Source organism: Tupaia chinensis, unplaced genomic scaffold (assembly GCF_000334495.1).
Source record: "Tupaia chinensis unplaced genomic scaffold, TupChi_1.0 Scaffold150166_1, whole genome shotgun sequence".
Taxonomy (NCBI): domain Eukaryota; kingdom Metazoa; phylum Chordata; class Mammalia; order Scandentia; family Tupaiidae; genus Tupaia; species Tupaia belangeri.
In genome coordinates, this window is record NW_006210004.1 from 666,108 (window position 1) to 675,976 (window position 9,869).

The following is a 9,869-nucleotide window of genomic DNA, read 5'->3' on the forward strand; positions in this document are numbered from 1 at the left end:
TGTCGACCACCCTATACCAAAAACCTCTCAAAAAAAAAAAAAAAAGAAAAGAAAAGAAGGGCAAATTGCATGGTACTGGGGTGTGGGTGGGAGTATGGATGGGAGAAGCTTACCAAAGAGACCACAGAGGGATATATATGTATGTGTGTGTGTGTGTGTGTGTGTGTGTGTGTGTGTGTGTGGACACACACAACGAATGTTCATAGCGGCTTTATTCTTAATAGCCCAAACTGGAAACAATCCAATGTTCACCAACTGGAAAATATTAATAGATAGCGGTGGTACAGCCATACAGTGGAGTTCTACAAAGCAATAAAAAACAAATTGCTAATGCATTCAGCAGTGAGGACGAATCTCAGAAACATCCTGCTGAGCATGATAGGCCTGACACAAAAGAGTATACATTGTATGATTGCATTTATGTGAAATTCTAGGATAGGAAAAACTTCTTTCTTTTCCCGGAAGCACATACACTTGCCAGAGAGAGTGAGAGAGAGAAGGGGAGAAAACACCCCCCAGTGGAGAGTGATGGTGCGACAATTTCTTTTCCTCCATTTTTCTATTTTGTTAGAGTTTGAGGCACTTACAAAAACACACCCAGAGTACTTTTCAAGCCTCCAAGTCTGGACTCAAACCCTGGGACTGACTCTCTTAAGCAGTAGACTGCTGGCTAATCAAGGAAAAATTCGCAGATAGAAGTTAAAACAGTGGCTACCACGAAGGGAGGCTGTCAGTGAGTGCTGACTAGGAAAGGGCTGAGCACTTTCTGCAAGATGGAAGTGTTCTACCTCTTGATCTGGGTGGTGAGTATTGGAGCATATGCATTGGTAACAGCTCAGCAAGTTGTGTGCTAAATGTAAGTGCAGTATATGTACTATATATATGTTATACCTCATAAAAAAGCAAGAAGTAGGTTAATGACAAGGGACTTAACGAGGAGAATGATATAAAACAATTATGGTCTATTTCAGTGTTACTTGATATAAACATATATGTGAGACTATAATATATGTAATTTAAAATTTTCCAGTAGCCAAATTTAAAAAGCAAAACATAGGAAAGTTATATTTACAAGTATGTAAATTTTAGTTATAATATTTTATTTAGCAATACTTAAAATATTCAGGGACCAGCAGGTGGTGTGGTGGTTAAGGCGCTGGACACTCCCACATGGCCAACCATGGTTCGAGTCCTGGACTTGGTGGCTTGCTTTCTCACTTTCCTTCTCTCTCGTTCTCTCTCTCACTCTGTGTCTCTCTCTGGTCAAATTAAAATAAATGAATGAATGTATAAAATTAAATAATTCTAAAAGGAATTTAAAAACTAAAGTAAAATATACTATTCAATAAAATAGATGTGATAATATTTTATTAGACATTATATTTTATGATGCCTTATTAAATGTTAATAATGTAGCTATTATTTATTATATTTCATAAATTTCATTTATATCCAAGTATTTACCATTTAAGCTCATGATCAAAATTTTAAAAATATATTTTTTGAGAGGTTTTCGCTATAGGGTGTGTGTGTGCACCAGAAAGACAGAGATAGAGAGACAGAAGGCGAGAAATCACCCCCCAGGGGGATGGCCACACCATAATCCCTTCTCCATTCCCCTCTTGAGATCTTAGGCATGCATGCACATGCGCCCAGCGTGTGTTCAAGCCACCGGGTCTGGGACTCAAACCAAGGTCGACTACATGGGAGTCCAGCAACATGGCCATTATACCAACTGCTGGTTCCAAAATTTAAAAATTATTAATAGGGGCTGGCAGGTGGTATGGTGGTTAAGGTTCTGGTCTCCTGCAGGGTTGACTGTGGTTTGAGTCCCAGCCCTGGTGGCTTGCTTTCTCATTTCCCCTCCCCCTTCTCTGTCTGTCTCTCTTTGGTAAAATTAAAAATAATAATAAATAAAATTAAATTATTCTTAAGAAAAGATTTAGTTTTTCTTTAAAAAAATTATTAATAAGATATTTTATGTACTGGGCACTACTAGTATCTTGGAAATATTGGGTTGTCAGAAAAGTCATGATGCATTTTTTGTGTTTTTTTTTTGCATAAAAAATTTGAAAAAATATATGATGTTTCCAACAATCCAATAGTACCAGTTAAGAATGATAAAACCCATGTTCTGATACTACTGTTTGCATAAATATAATGTCTCCTACTAACTTCTCTGAGTCTTAGTGTTTCATTCTAAATAATGGGGACTCAAAATGATTGTGGAGAGAAATACTCCTCCATGAGTCTTGCATCTTATTAGGTATGCCAGGAGTGCAAGGCCCTGACCACCTACTACCTGGGCTGTTTCTCAGGGTTATATTTGCATCAGGCAAGCTTGAGGGGTGAAGTAATGTCTCCTTCAGTACAAAGAACAAGTTAGCTTATAGTTTATAACAAAGTGGCAAGATTTCCAACTTCAGTCTTTCTCTTTAACTGTATGTGGTTTGCAGGTCAAAGGAAACCAACACAAGCATGGAGCTTATGTTACCTGCTGTGCCATGGGCGAGAAAGTCTTTTGCCCCTGCCCCAGGAGTTTTGAGTCTTCTGTCAGCATTTATAAAACAGTAACAGGTAAAATTATGAGTTCATAAATAAGATAGAATGAAATTCCATCACCTTCCACTGAAGACTTTTCCTTCTTCCCTTTCTGGTAATAATCAAGTTCAATTCATTTGGAGTTGGAAAGATTCCATAAATATATTTCAATACCAATATTAGATGGCATATAATTAACCCCTAGACAAATGAAACACTAGTATTAAGGAAGTTCAACCTTAAAAAGTCTACCCATTGCTGTGGAATTTAATGGTGAAATATATCTGTCCCAGCAAACTTGTTATAAAATCGTTTCTTTATTTTTTTAAAGAATATTTTATTTTTATTTATTGTTATTGTTATTTTAATTCACAAGAGAGAGACAAAGAGTAAGAGAGAGAGTGGGAAGGTGAGAAAGCAGGCCGCCAGGTCCAGAACTCAAACTGCAGGTGGCCATGTGAGAGTCCAGCACCCTAACCACCACACCACCTGCTGGCCCGTCTTTTTTTTTTTTTTTTTAAACTGTTAAAGGGTGCATGAGCCCACCAGACAGACAGAGACAATTAGTGAGAAAGCACCTTTCAATGGGACATGATCACTCCACAATCCCTTTCCCTCTATCTCTCCATCCTTTAGGGTTTAGGGCATGCACACATGCCTGGTATGTTTTCAAGCCACAGAAGCAAAGATTGAACTGCAAAGATGGCCATGTGGGATCTGACTCCCTTAACCCTTAGGCCATGAGTCTAGCTCTATAAAATTTTTTCTGTAAATAAATATTTTCTGATCTGTTTCCATTGAAAGAAAGCCAAAGGTTGGTTTCCAATGAGTGAATTGCTTTGTTGAAGAAAGGGATGGCAGTTGGTGTTGGGAGTCATGGCATTTCTGTCACCTTGCCTATGGGGACGGCTCTGTATCACCAAAGGCTTCAATTCTAACTTCTTGCTATGTCCTTTTGATGCATATGGACTTATTCATATAATCCTTCAATTGGGAAATACCTTTAGGCTTCCTACCATTTTTTATCATTTGAGCTAAGTCCTTATGAAGGATAATTAAAATCCAGAGGGAATTTATATTCTTCTAGGACAGAAGAATTTGACTCCAACCTTCCAGTTATAAAAATGACATTACACTTCCACGGAAAAATCAAAACATCCTGATATAGGAGCAAACAAGGTATGTGGGAGCATGATCACAATTTTAGCAGAGAAAGTCGAGGAATTCCAGGGATGAGAAGGAGCCTGGATGCAGAGGCTGGAAATGAAAGGCAGAGTTCCGCAGTCATGGCTAAGCCAGTTTAGTTGACTGGACCTATATGGAAAAGTTCTTGTGGAACTTTTTTCTTTTAAGCTTCTTTTATTTTTATTTTAAAATTTAACTTCATTTATTTACTTATTTTAATTTGACCAGAAAGGGACACAGAGAGAGAGAAAGTGAAAAACCAAGTCGCCAGGTCCAGGATTCCAACTGCTGTCAGCCTTGTGGGAGTCCAGTGCCCTTAACCAACATTTCACTTACCAACTCCTTTGTGGAACTTTTTAAGCCCTAAAAAGGTTTGGTCATGTGCATTTGCTAAGGGAAATAAACATACCCCCCCCCTTTTTTTTTTAAGGGTAGCCAATGTCTTGTTTAAGGGTAGCCAGGAAAAGTAGAAAAATTTTATGTGCAATGAATGGTAGTAAAATTTAGTGTTTTGATATCACCAGGACTCTAGTGACAATTTTCCTCTCAACTGTGTTGAAGACATGCTAGATTGCGGTAAAATGCACCATGAAACATCACTGGGACTGATTTTTAACATGAGATATCCTGGGGCCAGTGGATGGCATGGGGATTGGGGTGCTGGATTCCCACACGGCAAACTGCGGTTCAAGTCCTGGACCTGGCTGCTTATTTTCTCACTTTCCCTCTTTCTCTGGTGAGCACATGTGATCTATAGGAAATAAAAAATAATTAGTAGTAGTAATAAAATTTATATTAAAAAAAAGAGAGATCTTACTAAGACTGCAATGATCCAGTCAGTCAGTATTTTCAAAAATAAATTTCCTGGCCTACCCAGTGGGTAGAACTGTGCAGTGCTAGAGCCACATGGGGAGGCTTGCGGGTTTAGGTCCAAGGGCAACCTGGATATGCCGCATACTCCTGTGGATGTGACTATGGCCCTGACTGGCTGGAAGACTAGGGATGGGGGATTTGCAGTGTGGTGAGATTCTGTTAACGTTCTCGTTCTCTTTCTCTTTCAATAAATAAACAAATAAAGTTTAGATTTTGTTTTTTTTATTTATTTTTTTTTTAAGATTTTTTTGCTAAAGGGTGGTGCACTCACTGGAAAGAGACAGAGAAACACAGAGAGAGGGAAAGTGAGAAATCACTCCCCCTGGGATGTGGGGGGTATGGCCATGCCTCAGTTCCTCCTCTTCCATTCTCCTCTTGGGATTCTGGGCATGTATGCACATGCACCTGGTGTATTTTTCAGGCTGCCAAATCTGGGAGTCCGATCACTGGCCATGAACAATTCCGCACCCTAACTACCATGTCACCTTCTGGCCCACGGATAAACTTTTTAAGAAGGGAAAATAAATCTTCCCACCTTAGGAAAGACTGTTTTTGAAATCTTTTGTTATAAAAGTTATCCTTTAATGGCCTATCGTTTGTTCTTTATTTCTTTTTAAACATTTTTCCATAGGGCAAATGTGCTTGCCAGAGAGAGACAGAGCTCATTCAGAGCTCCTGAACGGATTTGTGGAACAGAATTAGATCCATTTACAAAAAAGTTGCTAAGCACAGCAAACCATCTCTAGGACTATATTCTTAGCTTCACCTTGGTTGATGTCTAGGACAAGAAATAAAATAAAATGAAGGACCTGTGTTTGTCAGAACAAAGTGTAGTTAAATATATGTAAGAGGAACTCCAGAAATCCATATTGTGGTTTGAAAATATGAATACATTTACCATGTTTTGCACTGGCACTCTGGGAGAGGTGAATTAAAGGACACTTTAGTTGTTTATTTCTATCTGTGGCAAGCAGGAAAATTCGAGGTTTCTAGACAACTGAAGTCAGCTCAGCCGATGAAGAGTCACGTGGCTAAAGAATAGTTATATATATATTTTTTACATATTTTAAATGACAGAAGGAAGTTCACAATTGCAAATACTAGTGAAGCTGAAAATCTATTAGGGAAAAGCCATTAGATTGCCTTAAAAAAAAAAAAAAGCAACCAATGTCAAATAAATTAGCACCTTTCCTATGGGAGATGGTCATGCTGCAATCCCTTGTCCTCCACCTCTCCTTCTTTTGGTATTTTGGACATGGTTGCACATGTGTCCAGCATGTTTTTCAAGCTGCCTTGTTCATGACTTGAAATGCACATTTGGTCATTTGGAATCCAGCCACCTTAACTACCATGCCATTGGTTGGCCTGATTTTACTTTCCTAATATCTTTGATTCATTTTTATTCATGATAGAAAATGTGTGTGTGCATGGGAAAGAGAAAGACAGAAAGAAAACACACACACACACCCCTACTGGGGCCTGGCACACTACAATTCTTTTTCTTCCAATTCTTCATCCTTTCAGGATTCTGAAGACCCGTATGTAGCATGGTGTGAAGCTGATGAGGCCAGGAGGCGAACCCCAGTCAGTCCCATGGAACCTGGCTTCCTTTGCACAACACCTAACTGCTACACCTTGGAGCTGGCCCTATTTTGCTAATATCTTTCTCACATCTTTGATAGTCAGTGAGAATCTCACTGCACAGTACAGCTAGAATCTTTCCCTCTTGAACTGTTGCAAAAGTCTCAAGAAGCAATTCTTGAATATAAAATAAATTAATTTTAAAAAAGAGAAGCGATTCTTTGGTATTATAGACTCCATGTTTGTGTTCTTCTGTCCCTAAATTCATATGTCAAAACCCCACCCTCTGATAGGACCTTTGGGAGGTAGTCAGATTTAGACAAGGGGATGAGGCTGGGATCCTCCTGACCATATAAGAGAAACCAGCATGTGCTCTCTCACTCCCAGTTCCACGTGAAGATACATCAAGAGGACAGCCCTCTGCAGGTAGAGGACCTTCACCAAAACCCAACCACGCTGGCACCCTAACCTGGGACCTCCCAGCCTCTACAATGTTGGGAAATAAATGTCTGTTGTTGAAGTCGCCTAACCTATGGTAGTTTGTTAGAGCAGCCCAAGATAACTAAGACACCCATCTTTCCTTTGCCTACGATGTGCAACCAGTGATCATTTCCTTTTAATATTTAATGTTACTCCTATATGCAAACATCTTCAGTAACCTCCCATCACTGAAAAACAACTTAGAAATTTCTCGCTAGCTCCTATGTTCTGTCCAGCCTTCATACACCTTACATCTCTCATCATAGTAACTAATTGCTGTTTCCTAAAACCCCCAAGCCTTTCTTCCCTGGAATAGATATAGTGACACTCTAGTCGTTGGAATTGCTCTGCACCATTCTAAAAGTTTTCAGGTTGGGAGTCAGCAGATGGCATGGCGAAGGCACTGGATTCTCACATGATCAACTGCAGTTCAAGTCCCAGACCCAGTGGTTTGAAAATCACGCTGGGCATGTGTGCATGCATGCCCCAAATCCTGAGAGAATGGAGAAGAAGAGATTACAGTGTGGCCATACCCCTTGAGTGGTGATTTCTCACTTTCTCTTTCTCTGTGTTTCTCTCTGGCAAGCACACATGCCCTATGGCAAAAGTCTAAAAAAAAAAAAAATGTTTTCAGTCCACTTTTTCTTAATACCAAAGCCTGTTTGGTAAGCCTTTAAAAAAGAAGGGTAGAATAGAAAAATAGAACACACCATAAAAGGAAAGCATTAGCTAGCCAATTTTACCAAGTGCATAGGGCATCTTGAACTTGAGCCAATGTAAGTAGACAAACAGCCTTTCAGACAGCTATGACCCAGAAAGGATTTAAATGAGCCCATTTTTCAGACTCTGTTTCATTATTAAGACTTTCAGAGACACCTGAGAGACAGTTACCCTATCCCTGCCATTTTCAAATCACTATTGTGAACAATAATATGTAGACAAGATTGGACCAGGGACAGGATTATTGGCTCTCCGTTTTGCCTTTCTCTCTTCCATATTTTGTGTTTTCATATGACTCCCAAAACTTCTCCCATATCCTGATTGTTTATTATTTTAAGAAAGTGCCTCATAAAGATATTTTGACGTGCTATTAGCTTCCTTAGTACAGTTCAGTTACCAGAAGACTCTAGATAAGATTGGCCTGAATGTTCATATTCCATGCCTTGGGGAGAAGGAAAACCAGAGCTCACGCCAAGGGCTGTGTAGTCCCTGTGGAGTTACAGTCTCATGGTCCTTTGACTCTGTGAGCCTCCACTGAATTCTTTTCTCCATTCTGCAACATGATCACTTTCCTGTCTTTAATCTATTCCTTAGTTTTTATACCCCAAACATCTCTATTTATCCCAAGTTCTGAGTAGGTGGCAATCTACAGTAAGTGTTTAGGGAGGCAGAGCCACTTGAGAATCTGAAACACAAACACCAGATATTCTTGTTCTCAGAAGTCTGCTGGCATGTCCCTTGTTTCTGTTCTCCCTCCTTTTTCCGCCTAACCTATGGTAGTTTGTTAGAGCAGCCCAAGATAACTAAGACACCCATCTTTCCTTTGCCTACGATGTGCAACCAGTGATCATTTCCTTTTAATATTTAATGTTACTCCTATATGCAAACATCTTCAGTAACCTCCCATCACTGAAAAACAACTTAGAAATTTCTCGCTAGCTCCTATGTTCTGTCCAGCCTTCATACACCTTACATCTCTCATCATAGTAACTAATTGCTGTTTCCTAAAACCCCCAAGCCTTTCTTCCCTGGAATAGATATAGTGACACTCTAGTCGTTGGAATTGCTCTGCACCATTCTAAAAGTTTTCAGGTTGGGAGTCAGCAGATGGCATGGCGAAGGCACTGGATTCTCACATGATCAACTGCAGTTCAAGTCCCAGACCCAGTGGTTTGAAAATCACGCTGGGCATGTGTGCATGCATGCCCCAAATCCTGAGAGAATGGAGAAGAAGAGATTACAGTGTGGCCATACCCATTTTCTCTTTTTCTGGTTTTCTCTCTGCAAAGCACACATGCCCTATGCCAAAATCTTAAAAAAAAAAAAATGTTTTCAGTCCACTTTTTCTTAATACCAAAGCCTGTTTGGTAAGCCTTTAAAAAAGAAGGGTAGAATAGAAAAATAGAACACACCATAAAAGGAAAGCATTAGCTAGCCAATTTTACCAAGTGCATAGGGCATCTTGAACTTGAGCCAATGTAAGTAGACAAACAGCCTTTCAGACAGCTATGACCCAGAAAGGATTTAAATGAGCCCATTTTTCAGACTCTGTTTCATTATTAAGACTTTCAGAGACACCTGAGAGACAGTTACCCTATCCCTGCCATTTTCAAATCACTATTGTGAACAATAATATGTAGACAAGATTGGACCAGGGACAGGATTATTGGCTCTCCGTTTTGCCTTTCTCTCTTCCATATTTTGTGTTTTCATATGACTCCCAAAACTTCTCCCATATCCTGATTGTTTATTATTTTAAGAAAGTGCCTCATAAAGATATTTTGACGTGCTATTAGCTTCCTTAGTACAGTTCAGTTACCAGAAGACTCTAGATAAGATTGGCCTGAATGTTCATATTCCATGCCTTGGGGAGAAGGAAAACCAGAGCTCACGCCAAGGGCTGTGTAGTCCCTGTGGAGTTACAGTCTCATGGTCCTTTGACTCTGTGAGCCTCCACTGAATTCTTTTCTCCATTCTGCAACATGATCACTTTCCTGTCTTTAATCTATTCCTTAGTTTTTATACCCCAAACATCTCTATTTATCCCAAGTTCTGAGTAGGTGGCAATCTACAGTAAGTGTTTAGGGAGGCAGAGCCACTTGAGAATCTGAAACACAAACACCAGATATTCTTGTTCTCAGAAGTCTGCTGGCATGTCCCTTGTTTCTGTTCTCCCTCCTTTTTCCTCTGTGGGAATTTAAAAAAATCAGAATTTAAAAAAAAATCAAGCAAACATAAATTCTGTCCATTTCCTCTGTATAGCAGTTTAACCTTCTCAAGCTCCTACTTCCCAAAGCACCTCTGAGCCCTCATCCAGGACTTTCATGGCTTCTTCTTTCAGATGACAGATCTTTGGATTATCTGGTATTTTTCTTTAAGCATTTTTAAAAAATGTTTTGTAGATACCAACATAAAGAGGTGGGATATAAATTTAAAAACAGACTAAAAAAGATACTGACAGACTGACTAATGAAGATCCATGGGCTCAT

General features: G+C 39.4%; 1 long non-coding RNA gene across 1 annotated transcript in view; it reads left to right on the forward strand.

The window, feature by feature from the left end:
- The window catches only part of LOC102474143 (uncharacterized), a 14,166-nt gene extending 7,778 nt beyond the window's left edge, over positions 1-6,388 (forward strand). Inside the window, exons 2-4 of the long non-coding RNA XR_337817.2 lie at positions 2,457-2,577; positions 3,629-3,720; positions 6,124-6,388. This is a non-coding gene — a long non-coding RNA (uncharacterized LOC102474143). The remainder of the gene's footprint in view (positions 1-2,456; positions 2,578-3,628; positions 3,721-6,123) is intronic.
- The last annotated feature ends 3,481 nt before the right edge of the window (positions 6,389-9,869 follow it).